This window comes from Ailuropoda melanoleuca, chromosome 11 (assembly GCF_002007445.2).
Source record: "Ailuropoda melanoleuca isolate Jingjing chromosome 11, ASM200744v2, whole genome shotgun sequence".
NCBI classification, from domain to species: domain Eukaryota; kingdom Metazoa; phylum Chordata; class Mammalia; order Carnivora; family Ursidae; genus Ailuropoda; species Ailuropoda melanoleuca.
Genome location: NC_048228.1, coordinates 9,722,850 through 9,740,501, shown reverse-complemented (window position 1 = coordinate 9,740,501; position 17,652 = coordinate 9,722,850).

Below are 17,652 nucleotides of genomic sequence, written 5' to 3'. Positions count from 1 at the left end.
AAGCCACCCAAGAATCAGCCAGGAACAGGACGCCATCGGACTTGCCTTCGGAGGGCTATATGCAAGGTACGACTGAACTCTTTTTACTTGATGCTTTCCATGTCGACCTTATTTTCTGATGCAATCAGTGGGACCTCAGGTGGGGATCACATCAGCCGTTCTTCTGCTGTGGCTTCGATTACAGCACTGCAGCCCCGACATCACTGCTTAGCACTTCCCCCTTAACGTCCTGAGCACTTCATCACTAACCACGTAATCCCTCAACAGGGTGCAAAATACCAATGGGGGTCATGAAAGTAAGGGAACTTGGCTAAACTTTCATTGTGCTTGTGTCTTCTCCCATAACTATAACCACTGCAATTTATGGGGCAATAAATGAATTAGCTCCGGCTTTTAACCCACCATAGATCTAGACATGGTTCTCAGTGCAATATTAGAGGCCAAATAACTCACTTAGAAGGACCACAAAATTATCATAATTGGGTGCATCTCGAGCCAAAGTAATACATAGAAATGGGCAATTACATACAAACAAGCTCAATAATGCCCAGATTCACTGAGGACCCAAGATGGGTCCCTTNGAAATGGGCAATTACATACAAACAAGCTCAATAATGCCCAGATTCACTGAGGACCCAAGATGGGTCCCTTGTTCAGGCGGTCCCCTACTTAAAAATAGGTTAATGAAAGCTCCATTTTTAGCAGTTTTGAAATACAATTCAATTGCCATACAACTCACCCATTCAAAGTATGCAACGCAATGGTTTTTAGTAAATTTAGTTACACAACCACCACCCTATCTAAAAGGTCATTTTTAAGTCAGGAAACAAGTCAATGACTCAACCTTTCTGAGTACTGTGGACCCCTGTGAGCTCCTGAAAACCATGGACTCTCTATTTTAAACACAACTTCAGGGCATTCTGGACCCCCAGAGCTGGCCAAGTCCCCCTAACCAAATCACCGCAGTGGGCAAAGGACTTACGTATTCATGTTCACGTGAAATTGCTTCCCAGCCCTAAATAATGAACTCCTTGATGAAAAGTAGTCAAGCTTGAATGTGCCAAATTAGAATGGACTGGCCACACTGACTCATTCCACAGCCCCGTCTCCAAGGGCTGGCACTTTGGCTCAATACTGACACGTCAATGAGAACAGCTAACTCTTGAGCCAAGAATATGGAAAATGTTCTTCATGGCCAGTCCTCACTAAGCTGCTCTCAGCAAAAGACTTGCAGGTTATTTATCCCCCTAAACATTATAATCAAGCTAATGAGACAAGAACAAATTGCGAGTCTAGACCTCAAGGTCCCCAAACTTCTAGGATGCAACAAAAAAACAAAGATCATATGGGAGCCATGGGACATAATTCACTTAGGGATCTCCGAGTACAAGACACAGGATTCTGGCTAGTCACCAAAGACCACTTGTGGGAAAGAAATAGGAAATTCACAGAACCCATATAAAAGTGGGGAAACTTGGAATGGAAATCACCAGTATGGTGGGCTTGTCTAGAGTCTGACTTCCTTCTTCTGTCTAGAATCTGACTTTGGGGCTGTCTAGAATCTGACTTCCTTATTTTGGGGCAATACCCAATAGGCATGATATGAGTTGCCTCAACCTTTACTTATAGAAGCCAAGGAGGGAGGGGAATCTTCCTTCTTCTCCCCCAGCTCTTGGCAATCAGTGGGCAGGTATGTGATGTGAACTTGGCTCCCCACCCTCCCAACAGAGATTCTGAATCTGGAGAGAGTAGAAGAAACAAAGAGACAATTAGGAATAATTCCAGGGCTATGGAGGGGGGTGGCCTGATGACGTAACAGCACATCTTAGCAGGTAATTCATGCTTCTGAATTCTTAATCCTCCAGAACAGCCTTGGTCAGTGCCCATGTTTCAAATCTGGCCTCCACAGCCTTCCAATAGATTCTTATTCTTACTGAAGAAAGGAACGGTCAGTGCCCTAACTTACAACCAGAACTCTAAGTGATACAAAAACATGTAAGACATCTCCAGACACTTGGAAGCAAAAATCTAAGAGCCATATCAAGGCACAAGTATCTGGTCAGGGAACAGCAGCTGAGATGCAGGACTGCCAACCGTTTTNTTTTTTTTTTTTTTTTTTTTTTTTTTTTTTTTTTTTTTTGGTGTTTTACCTCTCTCTCAGGAGTCAAAGTCTCAGACAAGGGCATCTGCTGGGCAGAGCTTGGGTCCCCTGCTCCTACCCAGGCCAGGATGGTGAAAGGAGGGACATGCCCCATCAGCAACAAATCAGAAGGCAAGCAAAGAACTGGACCTCTCCTAACTAAACTGCCCACACGAGGGACAAGTTAACCCCTCAGAGCATCCAGATATTGTCACCCAAGTATGACGAGACAGCTCAGAACCAGCTGACCCCAGAGTGACCACCTAGTATCTACACACTGTGGGCTCTGAAGCCAGAGGCCAAGGTTCAAACCCCAGCTCTGTCCCTGGCCAGCTGTGGGCTGCAGACAAAGGACGGAGACAAAGGACTACTTGTGGGTGGAGGATTAAATAAACACTCGTAAAACTATGTAGAACAGGGCCTAGAATGTAAAACAACTGTATAATGTCTAAATAAAAGCTTGAGAAGGCAGCTCTATAGAAACAGGCAGGCAACGCATTATGTATAAGACGACTGAACAAGAAATGTGGAGATAATTTTGTTCCCATAAAATTATGCGCTATTAATACAAAAGGACAGAAAAAATGTATAGCTCTTAAGATTTAAAAATGACTAAAGTTAAAAACAGAAGAGCAAGAGTACTATGAGAGTCTCAAAAAAACAGAGAAGAATCAAGATCAAGATAAAAATGATGTACTGTATGGTGACTAACATATCATAACAAAAAAAAAAAAAGATTAAAAAAATGAAAATTAAAAAGTCAATCCAGGAGCTAAACATAAAACAACAGAAGTTCTGGGGGGGAAATGGGGAGCCTTTTTGTACATACATGTTTAAATTTCATCGGTTTTTGCTGAACTTTTTTATCTGTAGGCAGCTATTAATGTAAATAACAAGTATAATTTTGACAAGAATTTTAGCTAATATTTCCATTGGCGTTAATGATTAACAGGAAAGTGAAAAACAAAGATAGGTGTTGGAACGTCACTCATTAAACAGTGACATGAGTGACTTGGATAAATTTGACAAGTTTAATTTTGTTATTTTGGTGGAGTTGACACATAATGTTACATTAGTTTCAGATGTACAAATTTTAAACGCCCAGGGAACCTACGTGGCTCAGTTGGTTAAGCGTCTGCCTTCGGCTCAGGTCATGATCCCAGGGTCCTGCGACGAGTTCACGTCGGGCTCCCTGTTCAGCGGGCAGTTGAGTCTGCTTCTCCCTCTGCCTGCCACTCCTCCTGCTCATTCTCTCTCTTTTCTCTCTCTCTCTCAAATAAATAAAAACTTAAAAAAAAAAAAGTTTCAAACTCCCAAGAGAGTACCCACCAGGTATAACAAATGAAAAATACTTAGTCACACAGTGAAGTTTCTGAACATCGAGGATAAAAAGAAGATCCTAAAAACTTCTGAAAAAACAAAATAGGTATAAAAATAATAGCATCAAGTAACATGATATGTGATCAAGCAACAGGTGCATGGGAAGGTGCTAAACATCACTAACCATCAGGGAAGGGCAAATCAAAACCACCCTGAGATGCCACCTCATGCCTGTTAGAATGGCTTTTATCAAAATAACGAGAAAGCAAATGCTGGGTACGATGTAGAGAAAAAGGAGCTCTCATACACTGCTGGTGGGAATATAAATTGGTCTGAATTAATGGAAAACAGTGTGCAGGTTTCTCAAAAAAATAAAAATAGAGTTATCCTATGATCAAGCAAATGGGATCTTGAAGAGCGATCTGCACTCCTATGTTCACTGCAGCATTATTCACAAGAGCCAAGACATGGAAACAAGCTAAACATCCAGCGACAGATGAATGGATAAAGAAAATGTGGTATATGCATACAGTGGAATATATTATAGACACAGGGCAATATTTTTATCCATAAAAAAGAAGGAAAGTCCACCACTTAAAGCAACACGGATGACCCTTGAGGGCATTACGTTAAGCGAAACAAGTCAGACAGAGACAAATATTGTAGGATCTCTCTTGTATGTGGAATCCAAAAATACTGAACTCACAGATACAGAGAACAGACTCACGATTACCAGGGGCAGGGGGTGGACAAAATGACTGAAGGTGGTCAAAAGGTACAAACATTCAGGTATAAGATAAATAAGCCCTGGGGACATAAGGTACGGTGACCACAGTTTACAATACTATATTGTATACTCGAAAGTCGTTAAGAGAGTAAGTCTTAAAAGTTTTTATCAGAAGAAAAAAATGTATAACTATGTAAGGTGATGGATGTTAACTAAACTGTTGTGATAAGCATTTGCTTCATACAGATAAATAAGTCATCATGTTGTAGATATTAAATGCAGACAATGTTATATGTCAATTATAGCTTCATAAAAGTGGAAAAAAATAAACCTCAGCAAATGTAAAAGAACTGAAATCACAGAGTAGATTCTCTGACCGAATGGACTCAAACCAGAAATTGAAGGAGAACATATCAGGAGAATCTCCAAGGATTTGGAAACTAAGCCACACATTTTTTTTTAAGATTTTATTTATTTATTTGACATAGAGAGACAGCCAGCGAGAGAGGGAACACAAGCAGGGGGAGTGGGAGAGGAAGAAGCAGGCTCCCAGCAGAGGAGCCTGATGTGGGGCTCTATCCCAGGACCCTGGGATCACGCCCTGAGCCGAAGGCAGACGCTTAATCACTGTGCCACCCAGGTGCCCCTTAAGCCACACATTTCTAAATAACTCATGGGTCAAGGACGAAGTCTCAAGAGAAATCAAAAATACACTGAACTGAATGAAAATGAAAATACCACATATCAAAATTTCTGGGACACAGCAAACGCTGAGAGGGAAATTTATAGCACGAAATGCATAATTAGAAAAGAGGAAAAGTCTCAAATCAATAATCTAAGCTCCCACCTCAAGAACCTACAAAAATAAGAGCAAATTACATCCCAAGCAAGCAGAAGGAAGGAAACACTACAGATCAGAAATCAATGCAATGGGAAAGAGGAAAACAATGGGGGGGGCGGGGAATCAATGAAACAAAGAGCTAGTTCTTCAAAGAGGATTGATGAAATTGATCTTCTAGCAAGACTGACAAAGAAAAACCAGAACGTATCAGGAATGAAACAAGAGGATTGAAGGGGTAATAAGGGACTATTATGAACAACTGTATACACATGAATTTGTCAACTTTATGAAATTAATCTCCTTTACAAACACAAATGACCACAACTCACCCAATCGGAAACAGATCACTCGAATAGCTCTGTAGCTCTTACGGAAACAGAATTCATAATACCAAACTCCCACAAAAGAAATCTTCAGGCCCAACTGGTTTCATTTGAGAGTTCTACTGAATATTTAAAGAAAAGTGAATATCAACTCTACACAAGAAAAGGGAATAAAAGACATATAGATCAGAAAAGAACTGTCCCTATTTGCAGATACCATGACCGTTTATATAGAAAATCCCAAGAAATCCGCCAAAAACTCTTAGAACTAGCAAATGAGTTCATCAAAGTCACAAGATACAAGATCTACACACAAAATCAACCACATTTTCTTATACTTGCAAGGAACACATGAACATCAAAGTTAAAAATCCAATACCACTTACAATCATTCAAAAGATAAAAGATTTAGGTAAAATCTAACAAAGCATGTTCAGGGCTTTTAGGCTGAAAACCACACAACACAGATAAATCAAATAATGTCTAAATAAATCATGTTCATGATTGAAAGAGTCAACATGGTGAAAATGCCAATTCTCTCCAAATTGATATATAAGTTTGACACAATTCCTGTCAAAGCCCTAGCGAGATTTTGTTTTTGCACATACAGACAAGATTGTCCTAAAATTCTACAATCATTCTCAAATTATATAGAAAGGCAAAGGAACTGGGGCGCCTGGGTGGCACAGCGGTTAAGCGTCTGCCTTCAGCTCAGGGCGTGATCCCGGCGTTCTGGGATCGACCCACATCAGGCTCCTCCACTATGAGCCTGCTTCTTCCTCTCCCACTCCCCCTGCTTGTGTTCCCTCTTTCGCTGGCTGTCTCTATCTCTGTCAAATAAATAAATAAAATCTTTAAAAAAAAAATTTAAAAAAAAAAAAAAGAAAGGCAAAGGAACTATAATATCTAAGCAATTTGGGATTGAAAAAAGGAATAAAGCTGGAAGAATTAGTCTACCTAATTTCAAGAATTACTGTACAGCCATAATAATCAAGATGGTGTTGCCCTAGAAAGACAGGAGGAAGCGCACAGATCAGGGAAACAGAACAGAGAATCCAGGAGTATCTACAAACATGTCCACCCTACCTCTGATAAGATACAAAAGCAATTCATTGAAGGAAACAGCCTATTAACAAATGACACTGAAATGCATGTACATAAGAGAAAAGAAAACCCCTGACCTAAGTCTCATGCATTATTCAAAAATTAACTCAAAAATGGATCACCAGCTTAGAGGTAAAATAGAAAACTTTTAGAAAACATGGAAGAAACTCTTGGGGACCTAGGGCCAGGCAAAGAGTTGTTAGACTTGACACCAAAAGTATGATCCATAAAAGAACAAACAGGACTTCAACAAAACAAAACCAAAAAAAAAGGTTTAATTGTTTTTTTGTTTGTTTTGTGAAAAACACTGTTATAAGGACAAAAAGACAAGCCTGGACAGAAAGACAGACTGGAAGAAAGTATTTGCAACCACATGTCTAGCAAAGAACTATTGTCTAGAATATATAAAGAATCCTCAAACACAACTGTGGAAAACAAACAATGCAATTAGAATATGAGCAAAAGACAGCAGACATTTCAGGGAAGAGGACATACAAATGGCAAATAAACACATGAAAAGATCTGCATCATTACCCATGAGAGAAATGTCAATTAAAACTACAACGGCTAAAATAAAAAATAATGACAACTCCAAATGCTGTCAGGGATGCAGAGAAATCACTCTCTGGATCACTCATACACAGAGAAGGTAAAACAGTACAGCCGCTTTGGAAAACAGTTTGGCACTTTCTTATAAAAATAAAACAAAACTAGCTGTACATCTCACTGACTGCACTCCCAAGAATTTATCCCAGGGAAATGAAAACTGTGTTCACACACACACACAAAATCTGCATGCAACAGTGTATCTACAGCAGCTTTAGTCACCACAGCCCCAAACTGGAAACAACCTAGATGCCTTCCCACCGGTCAAGCGTTAGCTGGGGAGCCTCCACACCGTGCAACACTATGTAGCAATAAAAAGGAACAAACTAGCAATACCCCCAAGGGAAAGCAATTTTGTCATTCTCAAAATGACAAAATTATAGAGATGGAGAACAGCTGATTAGGGGTTAAGGAGAAAGGAGGAAAGTTATGTGGCTCTAAAGGGGTGAGGTGAGGGGTCTCCATGGTGATGAGATGTCCTGTATCTTGACTGAATCAATGTCGATATCCCACTGTGGTGCTGACTACTATAGTCATTACTGGGGGAAACTAGGCACGGGGTATCCAGGATCTCTGTATTATTTTCTTACAGCTACACATGAATCTACAATGAATCTCAAATTTTAAAGTTTCATTAAGAACAAAATACAAGAAAGTAATTGCTATGGAAGTCAGGACAGTAGTTACTTTGGGAGGGAGAGGGGACAGCTGTAATTGGTCCTGGGTGACTGGCAAAGTTCCATTCCCATCTTGGGTGGTAGTTACAGGGAGTTTACTTCATATAATTCACCCATATGTCTATATGGCAGTGGTTCTGTCTGTGTCCACCCAGGAGTTAGCAAACATGAGGGAGTGTTCCCAGCCAGTCCACAATCCCCACGTAGCATAAGCAAGAAAGAAGCATTTGCCTTCGGCAATGAAGATTCTGTCGATTACCGCAGCATAAAGAGCCCACCCTGACTGGTACACACACACAGCAGGAGACCAAGTACAAAGGTAAAAGCTACCCGGACTCCAGAACCTAGGGATGCATTACCAACACTGAGCTAGCAACAAATGCCCATGTGCCCCTGGAGAGAGAGAGGAAGGGCTGTTTGATGAGGTTAAAAAGCAAAGACTCAGAGATGCCTGGGTGGTTCAGTCTGTTAAGCATCCAACTCTTGACCTCAGATCAGGTCTTGATTTCAGGGTCATGAGTTCAAGCCCTGCACTGGGCTCCACACTTCGCCCCAGTACTTAGAAAAAAAAAAAAAAGGCAAAGACTCAGACCAATTCCCTGCATTACACCAGGGCCCACACCTACTACAGACTCAGCCATCTCTTCTGTGGATCTCCCTTGCAGTTTCACCAGGACAGAAAAATATCCGAATATTTGTATCATGGACAGAATTGTAACTCGCCCAAACTCATATGTCAGAATCCTCACTCCCAGTACACCTGAGAACGTGAATGTATGTGGAGTTAGGGCCTTGAAAGCGGTAGTTAAGGCTACATGTCAGAGGGTGAGCCCTACTCCTATAGGACTGGCGTGCTTATGAGGAGGAGGACAGACAGCAGGGATGCGTGCGTGTGCACGGAGGGGAGGCCACCCCCCTGCAAGTTAAGGGGAGAGGCCTGGGGACAAACCAACCCTGCCAACAGCTTCATCTTGGACTCTCAGCCTCCAGAGCTGAGAAAAAAATGAGTTGCTTAAGGCCGCAGTGTGGGGTACTTTACCACAACCACGCAAACTACGACAATCCAGAACAGACGTTGCCCCCTAAAACGTCAGATGATGGCGCACCACGAACAGACCAGGGAGCTTTAGCAGTGCCTCCCAGCCCCCAAGGGCTCACTGCAGGACAGATGCCAGCCAGCACCTTCCACAGCCTTCTCTCACTTCCCGGACACCCCCCCCCCACTGGCCGTGAGGGATGACACACAGCGGGCTACTTGTGCAAGGCCACACAGGGCCAGAGCCAGGATCAGACCCGGGGCCCCCCAGAGCCCAGCCCCTCACCATTCTGCAGCCTGTCCTCGCTGGGCCTCCCCCAGGGAAGGTGGCGGGAAGGTGGCAGGAAGGTGGCGCAGGGGCGGGCTGCAGTAACATGGGCATCAGTGCATGACCAAACAGGGGTAAAGATAAACGGGGAGACTGGAAGGAGCACGGAGGACTTCTGAAAACCCCGCCTGAGAGTGAACATGACTGGGGATTCCCGTGGCAACGGTTCCGCCAGCAGGGAACCCCCTCCAGTGGCTCCGTGTGGTCTCCCTGCCCCGTGACGGACGGGCAGCCACAGAGCAGCCCCCTGCCTCCACGTGTCCGGAGTCAGAGTGGGCTAGCGTGCCCCCTGCCCAGCAGCCAGACTTCACACAGAGCCGTCCAAGCAGACAGGTTCCAGGAGAGCCCCTCCTGGTGTGGGGGCCATGCAGCTTGCTCTGACAAGCCTCAAGGGCCCCTACGTCCACCAAGGTCTCAGGAGGTTAGGCAGACCTTGCTGGGGGCAACGTGGGGATGTCTCCCCTGTGTGATCGCAGGAAGAAAAGCCTTCCTGCCCCCCATTTCTTCTCTGACCCAGAAGGGAAGTCGCCCAGTCCCACATCACACCCCAAGCAGTCATCTAACCCTACTCACTTGTCCGGCCACTGGGGAATGCACACCTTCACAAAGAGGTACTTTTGCTCTCCAGAGGGTTGAATGCATCCCAATATAAGTGTCTGTTAACAAGCCTGCATGCTGACCGAGCCTGATTTCAAACAAAAACAAAAACAAAACCACGAAAGGCTGAAAAGAAATGCACGTAGCTGCTCCTGGGGACCCTGAGCAGAAACATCCCCAGCCCCAGGTTCAAACCCCAGCTCCACCCAACATCCTATAGCCAGGCAGGGACCGGCCCCAGTCACAGGTGGGCCACGGGATGGCGCTGACCTCAGGGAGGAGTCGGGATGGTGGGAAAGCTCAGTATCGGGACTGGCCCATCACAGACTTTATCACTGGCATATTTTTAGATTAAAAGGCAATCAACCCTTTACATAAAGCATTTTCTATGCCACTGGTCCTGACCCTGCCCTGAGGTCACACCTGGAGTTCTATGGACGAAATATGGCTAGCATTTGGGGACAAGTATACCCTTCTATCGCCCTAAGTGCCCCCTTCCTTCCTGCACAGTCGCAATTATTCACATTAAAAAGTTTCATTTCCCCCTATAAGGTCCACGGCTCCACCCACAGTGGCCACTCTTACGTGGACCATGGACTGACGCCATCACTGGGGAGCAACAGAGGGACGATGTTCAGAAGAGACATAGCACAGAACAGGCCTGGTGTCAGGAGGAGAGGACAGAGCCCTGGAGCTGTAGCCAGCCCAGGCCCATCCCCTTGGCAGGAACGGTAAAACCGGGGTCATCTTCCAACTACCAGCTCAGCACACTGAGGCAAGGGACACGGTGTCTCAGCTGGCACGTGGCTGGAAAAGGTTCCCCCAGAGCAGTGGGTGTATATATGTGTTGGCAGGACAGAGGGAAGCTGGGATAAAGCAACTAAATCTGGCCTTGGCATCCAAGGTATGGCTCTTCTGTCACACGGACGGCACCTTCTGCAGGCTCCCTTCCCTTTTCACATCCAGCCTAATCCCCCACTGGCACCTGCAAGGGGATGCTGAGTCGGGGGGGTGGGGGTTATTAGACCTTTGGAAGCAGCGGAGGGTCTGCAGTGCACTGGTGGCACCAGAGAAGCCCACCTGAGACAGCTGGTTGGGGAGGCTGTCACTTCAACGGGAGAAGAGCACCCAGGCCACCACTCTGCATTTGAGCTCTCCCTACCCTCTGTCCCCAACCCCGTGCCTCCACGCCTCTGCCCTCCCCCCAACACCCATGTCCAGGTAGCTGTTCAGAGGAGACTGAGGGGCACTCTGGCAAAGATGTGACTTCCTCAAGACTGCAGAACCCAGTTGGAAACAGAGCCCCGGGCAGCTGGCTTTCACCAACCCGTGCCCTGTGCCAGGAGGGTCCTGATCCCAGACCCTCCCAAAGACCCCCACCACCCTCTCCCAGCAAGAGTCCTGTAGCGCCTGCTGATTTAGAGGGGATGGATGTGGGGGCCTTGGGTGGCATCAGGCAAACCAAAGAGCCTTAGGAAGCCAAGGAAGAGCCTTGGACCTCACACATTTGCAGCAACTGGAGGCTGTTGCCTGGAGACTGGGGCACAGGATATCTCTCCCCCATGAGCCTTCAAACACAGACCAGCGGTCAGAACTAATCAACAAATTCCATAAAGCTGCAGGACACCAAATCAAGATCCAAAAACCAGTTATGTTTTGAAACACTAATGACAAACTATCAGAAAGAGAAATTAAGGAAACAATCCCAGGGCACCTGGGTGGGGCAGCTGGTTGAACGTCCAACTCTTGGTTTCAGTTCAGGTCCTGATCTCGGGGTTGTGAGATCGAGCCCCGCTTTGGGCTCCACACTGGGTGTGGAGTCTGCTTGTCCCTCTCCCTCCGCCCCCTCCCTGCCATGCTCACCCATGCTCTCTTTTCTCTAAAATAAATTTTAAAAAAAACCCTTTAAAAAAAAAAAAGAAAGAAAGAAAACAATCGCATTTACAATTGTATCAAAAAGAATAAAATACCTAAAAATAAACTTAACCAAAGAGGTGCGAGACCTGTACACTGAAAACTATAAGATCCTGATGAAAAAAATGAAGATACAAATGGAAAGATACACTTACTCTGTTCATGGATTGGAAGAACTGATACTATTAAATATCCATACTACCTGAAGCCACCTACAGATTCAATGCAATCCCTACCAAAATTGCAACGGCATTTTTCACAGAAACAGAACCATCAATCCTAAAATTTGCATAGAAACAAAAGACCCCAAACCGGCACAGCAATCTAGAGAGAGAAGAACAGAGCTGGAGGTGTCATGCTTCCTGATTTCAAACTCTCTTACAAAGCTCTAGTAATCAAAACAGTATGGTACTGGCATAAAAATAGATAAAAAGCTCAGTGGCACAGAATACAGAGCCCAGAAACAAACCCACACATATATGGTCGATTCAGTGACAACAAAGGAGCCAAGAATAGACAATGGAGAAAGGATGGTTTCTTCAATAAATGGTGTTGGGAAAACCAGACAGCCACATGCAAAAGAATGAAACTGGACCCCTACCTTATGCCATACACATACACAAAATAAAAAAATTTAAAAAGAAGAACGGGTGGCTTCGCCCACCATTCGTGACGTTAGAGGTGCTCAGCCTCCTTAAGGTGGTTTTTTCCCTCCATAAATATTGGAACAAATGATGGAGCTCACCTCCATGGGGTTTCTGTAAGGCAAACATGTAGCCCAGGCTTGGTCCACGGTGTATATTTAATAATTAGGGTAATCAATTATTGCCTTTTAACATAGCCATTCCACTTCCATTCCAATAAAAAAAAATCCTACTATGGGCAAATAAGTACAAGGATGCCCATGGGAAAATGCAGAAGTAATCCAAATGTTGGCTATAATGTGTGCCCTCCACCACCACAACCATCATTAAGAGAAATGTACTAGTAAAAATCTTGAAGTGTAAAAGCCGCATATGAATGACAACATAACGAACCCTTATAGTCCATCCCCAGAGCTAGGCACTCTTCTAAACGCCTTTGATATAGCAATCAATTTAATTTTCCCCAAACACCTCCAGGGAAGGTGCACGATAATCTCCACGTTAAAGATGAGGATGTTGAGGCACAGGGAGGGTCAACAGCGTCTCAAGGTCACACTGGTCGGTTGGAGGCACGGCCAGTTAGCTGATCTTTGCTTACATAAAAAGCCGAAGGATTACACACTAAAGGGTCACTTGGTATCTGGGGGTTTCTTTGGATTCTATTTTTCTCAGGTTACTGCACTGTACATTTTCCAATTAGAAAATGAAAACTCTGGTGTTTAAGGAATCACATGAGAACTGGCCCCATGCCTCAGGTGCTGAAGCATCACAACGGTTAGGTGCTCACGAGGAGCCGGGCACAGCCCCTAGGCCTAGAGTCACAGAAGGGATGGACGGCCCGCAGGGCAGGCCACACTTCCCTGGGGTCCAAGGTGAGCATTTGAGCGCTCGATGCCCCTGCTTTGTCCCTAGTCATGTCTTAGTCCGGCCAGCAACACCTGAAGGCACTTAGGTAAAATGAAGCAGGTATGAACCATGTGTCAGCTGCCTTGGAAGGGCTCACCCNTCTTTGGATTCTATTTTTCTCAGGTTACTGCACTGTACATTTTCCAATTAGAAAATGAAAACTCTGGTGTTTAAGGAATCACATGAGAACTGGCCCCATGCCTCAGGTGCTGAAGCATCACAACGGTTAGGTGCTCACGAGGAGCCGGGCACAGCCCCTAGGCCTAGAGTCACAGAAGGGATGGACGGCCCGCAGGGCAGGCCACACTTCCCTGGGGTCCAAGGTGAGCATTTGAGCACTCGATGCCCCTGCTTTGTCCCTAGTCGTGTCTTAGTCCGGCCAGTAACACCTGAAGGCACTTAGGTAAAATGAAGCAGGTATGAACCATGTGTCAGCTGCCTTGGAAGGGCTCACCCAGCATGGCCCTGGGAAGGGACGGGGGGCCCACATCTGTAGAAACCCTTCCTTGCCCAAGAATGATGGCATCTGGCAACATCCCACCAGCCAACGACAAAACTGGTCCACTTGTTTGCCCCACTGTCAAGGAATCCTTCACATCAGATGGCAAGAAAGACAAGATGGTTTAAAAAACAAAAATCCTATGCATCAAGCAAAAGTCAGAGCCACAACACCATGATGCAGGCAGGTGTCGAAAGCCACTTGAACACTCTTTAGAGTCCTCGGGGCTCCACTTGACATCGGTGGCCTTCACGTCCAAAGCCATGAGCTATAATTAAGAGCAGGGGGAGCCACTGCCCCAGCTGCTGGGCTGAGGGCCAGGGCTGGCTGACAAGCTCAGCGAGAACAGCTGGAACGGACAGGACATCCCAGAAGGGCACAGCTGAGGGGCTTAGCCCTCTGAATAGGGTCGCCAGATCTGGCACATAAATATACATACAGTATGCTTCGTAACATTTTCATTTCAGACCCACGACAAATCACTTTTTAGTTGGAGTATGTCCCATGCAATACTTGGTACATATTTTTACTTAAAAAAAAAATTGGTCCTTGTTTATCTGAAATTCAAACGTGCAGGGTCTTACCTGGCAACCATACCTCTACAGTAGTGACATTTAAAATAAAAGCCCCCTGGATCCCTCCTACATTGTTGGTAGGAATGCAAGTTGGTACAGCCACTCTGGAAAACAGTGTGGAGGTCCCTTNTACAGTATGCTTCGTAACATTTTCATTTCAGACCCACGACAAATCACTTTTTAGTTGGAGTATGTCCCATGCAATACTTGGTACATATTTTTACTTAAAAAAAAAATTGGTCCTTGTTTATCTGAAATTCAAACGTGCAGGGTCTTACCTGGCAACCATACCTCTACAGTAGTGACATTTAAAATAAAAGCCCCCTGGATCCCTCCTACATTGTTGGTAGGAATGCAAGTTGGTACAGCCACTCTGGAAAACAGTGTGGAGGTCCCTTAAAAAGTTAAAAATTGAACTACCCTATGACCCAGCCATTGCACTACTGGGTGTTTACCCCAAAGATACAGACGTAGTAAAGAGAAGGGCCATATGCACCCCAATGTTCATAGCTGCATTGTCCACAATAGCCAAATCATGGAAGGAGCCGAGATGCCCTTCAACAGATGACTGGATTAAGAAGCTGTGGTCCATATATACAATGGAATATTACTCAGCTATCAGAAAGAACGAATTCTCAACATTTGCTGCAACATGGACGGCACTGGAGGAGATAATGCTAAGTGAAATAAGTCAAGCAGAGAAAGACAATTATCATATGATTTCTCTCATCTATGGAACATAAGAACTAGGAAGATCGGTAGGGGAAGAAAGGGATAAAGAAAGGGGGGTTATCAGAAGGGGGGAATGAAGCATGAGAGACTATGGACTATGACAAACAAACTGAGGGCCTCAGAGGGGAGGGGGGTGGGGGAATGGGATAGACTGGTGATGGGTAGTAAGGAGGGCACGTATTGCATGGTGCACTGGGTGTTATACGCAACCAATGAATCATCGAACTTTACATTGGAAACCAGGGATGTACTGTATAGTGACTAACATAATAAAAAAACATTAAAATAAAAAATAAATAAATAAATAAAAGCCCCCTGGGGCGCCTGGGTGGCTCAGTCAGTCGGGTGTCCACTCTTGATTTCAGCTCAGGTCATGATCTCGGGGTCCTGGGATGGAGCCCCACGTCAGCCTCCATGCTCAGTGGGGAGTCTGCTTGAGATTCTCTTTTTCCTTCTTCCTCCACCTCTCCCCCCAACTCTCTCTCTCTCTCAGATAAATAAATATTTTTTTAAATAAAAAACACCATATTCCCCCCTCTGGCCATGAAAACAGTCTGCATAGAATCCTACACAGAAGCAGGCCACGGTTGAGAATTGGGCCGAACGTTCCACACAGGTGGGCAAGCTGCAAACCAGCCAATCTCACACAGCTGCATTCAATCCCCAACTCATCAAGGCCTGCTCTGAAGTCACATTCCCCCCAGGATGTCTTTCAATGCATCCCACAGTGAATCCTAAAGGCTACTACTGGGTTGGATGCAGTAGCCAACAAGGGAATAGATAGATGAGGTCTGTCTGCTCCTATGGGGCTGGCATTCTAGGGAAGTTGAGAAACTAGAAAGTCTCAGGGAGTGAATCAAATCAACAAGGCCAAATGACAGGTGACAGGGATGCCAAATTAGACTGAGTGGTCAGGGAAGGATGCTGAGGGGACAACACCTCTGCTGAGAGCCATGTGACTGCTGGTAGAAACTCACTGCAGGCAGAAGGATTAGTTTGTGCAAAGGCCCGGTGGCAGAAGACAGAAGCAAAAATACAATTGATATGGCTGGAACAGAGAGAGCAAGGAGGAAGATGGTGGTGTGTAAGGTCAGGCTGGGGCCAGTGGGGCTTCTAAACCAAAAAAAGGAGTTGGGTTTTATCCTAAGCTCACAAAAAATCCTCAGAGGATTTTTATAGTGACGTGATTGATTCACAGATGTGCACAGAGTCCACTCAAACACAGCATCACAGGCTGCCAAGACCAGGGCTAAGACGACACAAATGAGGCAACTTCAGGGTACAAAATCAAAGGATACCAACACTCTTAGCTTCCTGCAAGTGCTCTCAATGGCCCCCTTGCTCCCATCCTCACGCCCTGCATGGAAGTCAGCTGACTGGAAGTCACATGACGGTGACCGTCCCCTACCTCACCCTACCAGCAGACCTGCTCCTCCACTGACTACTGCGGGAGAGGGCGGATCAGAAGAAGACACTTACTTTGTGCTCCATCCCTGGGGCAGAGGCCACTTCCCACTGGACCAGGTGCTTCGTGCCCCACCGACCAGCCTCTTGCAAAAAAGGGGCAGAGCCTGGGCCAGGATGCCCTCTTGGAGCAGAGGTCCCCTCCAGCTGAGCCACGGCAAGGCAAGGCTGGCGGGGCAGGCTGAGGCTTCCAGTCTCCCAGCCTGGAGAACTTGCGCCCTCAGGGGCCTGGTGGGTCAGAAGCTCGACACCCCACTGCAGAGCAGAGCCTGCCTTCAGCTCCCACCTGAGCGGGGGTGGGGGGGGTGGACAGGCCGATGCCAAGCCACCCACTTCAGGGCAGGAAGCTCAAGAACCCGCTCACCCACCCCCTCCACCAAGCGGCTCCGTGGCCTCCGGGCTCCTTTAGCATTAACGAGGAGCAGCCGGCTCACCCCCGGGGCCAAGGGAGGACCCCCACCTGCTCCCGCCAAGGTGCCCAAGACGGTGGCCCAGCCTCCCCGGTGCCAACCTGTGTCTGGAAAGTGGTGCGCACAGTTGTCCCCTTATCCTCCGGGGAGACCACAGGACGGACCCTGCACACATTGCGCGCTTCCCCACAGGTACAAACCAGGATAAAGCTCCAATTATTAAAACGCAAAGCTTAAGTTGTTAAGTCAGGCACAGTGAGGGATTAATAACACCTAATAACACAGTAAAACAATTGTAACAACATACTGTGGGAATCGTGGGGTGAGCCTGCTCCTGCCCTCTCCCAAACCACCGGCGGGCACTGCGCTCACCCTGCCCTTCATGACGCAAACGATGAAATGCCCACGTGACACGGCGTCGTAAGGCGCATGACGTAGGCGTGACGCAGCGACAGGCTGCTAGTGACCTGACACACGACGTCAGAAGGAGGAGCGCCCGCTTCTGGTGGCGGTTGCCCGGGCAACCGGAACGTGGCCAGCCCAGGAGTCGGAGCCACGGCGCCCTAACGCGCCCCCAGGTGGGGTGGGGGGATCAGAGGGCGCTCGCCACACATGGACCCTCCCCCGGCGGCCCCAGGCCCGGCGTGCGGGGCTCCCTGCTGCCCGCTCCCGCACCCGGCCCCAGCGCCACACTCCCCCGCCCTCCCCGGGGCACGGGGCAGGTTTAAGGACCTGCCCAGCACCTGGTGGGTGTGCGTCTCTGGAGCCCGCGCCCCAATCCTGGAGGCGACCCGGCGCCAGGCACAGCT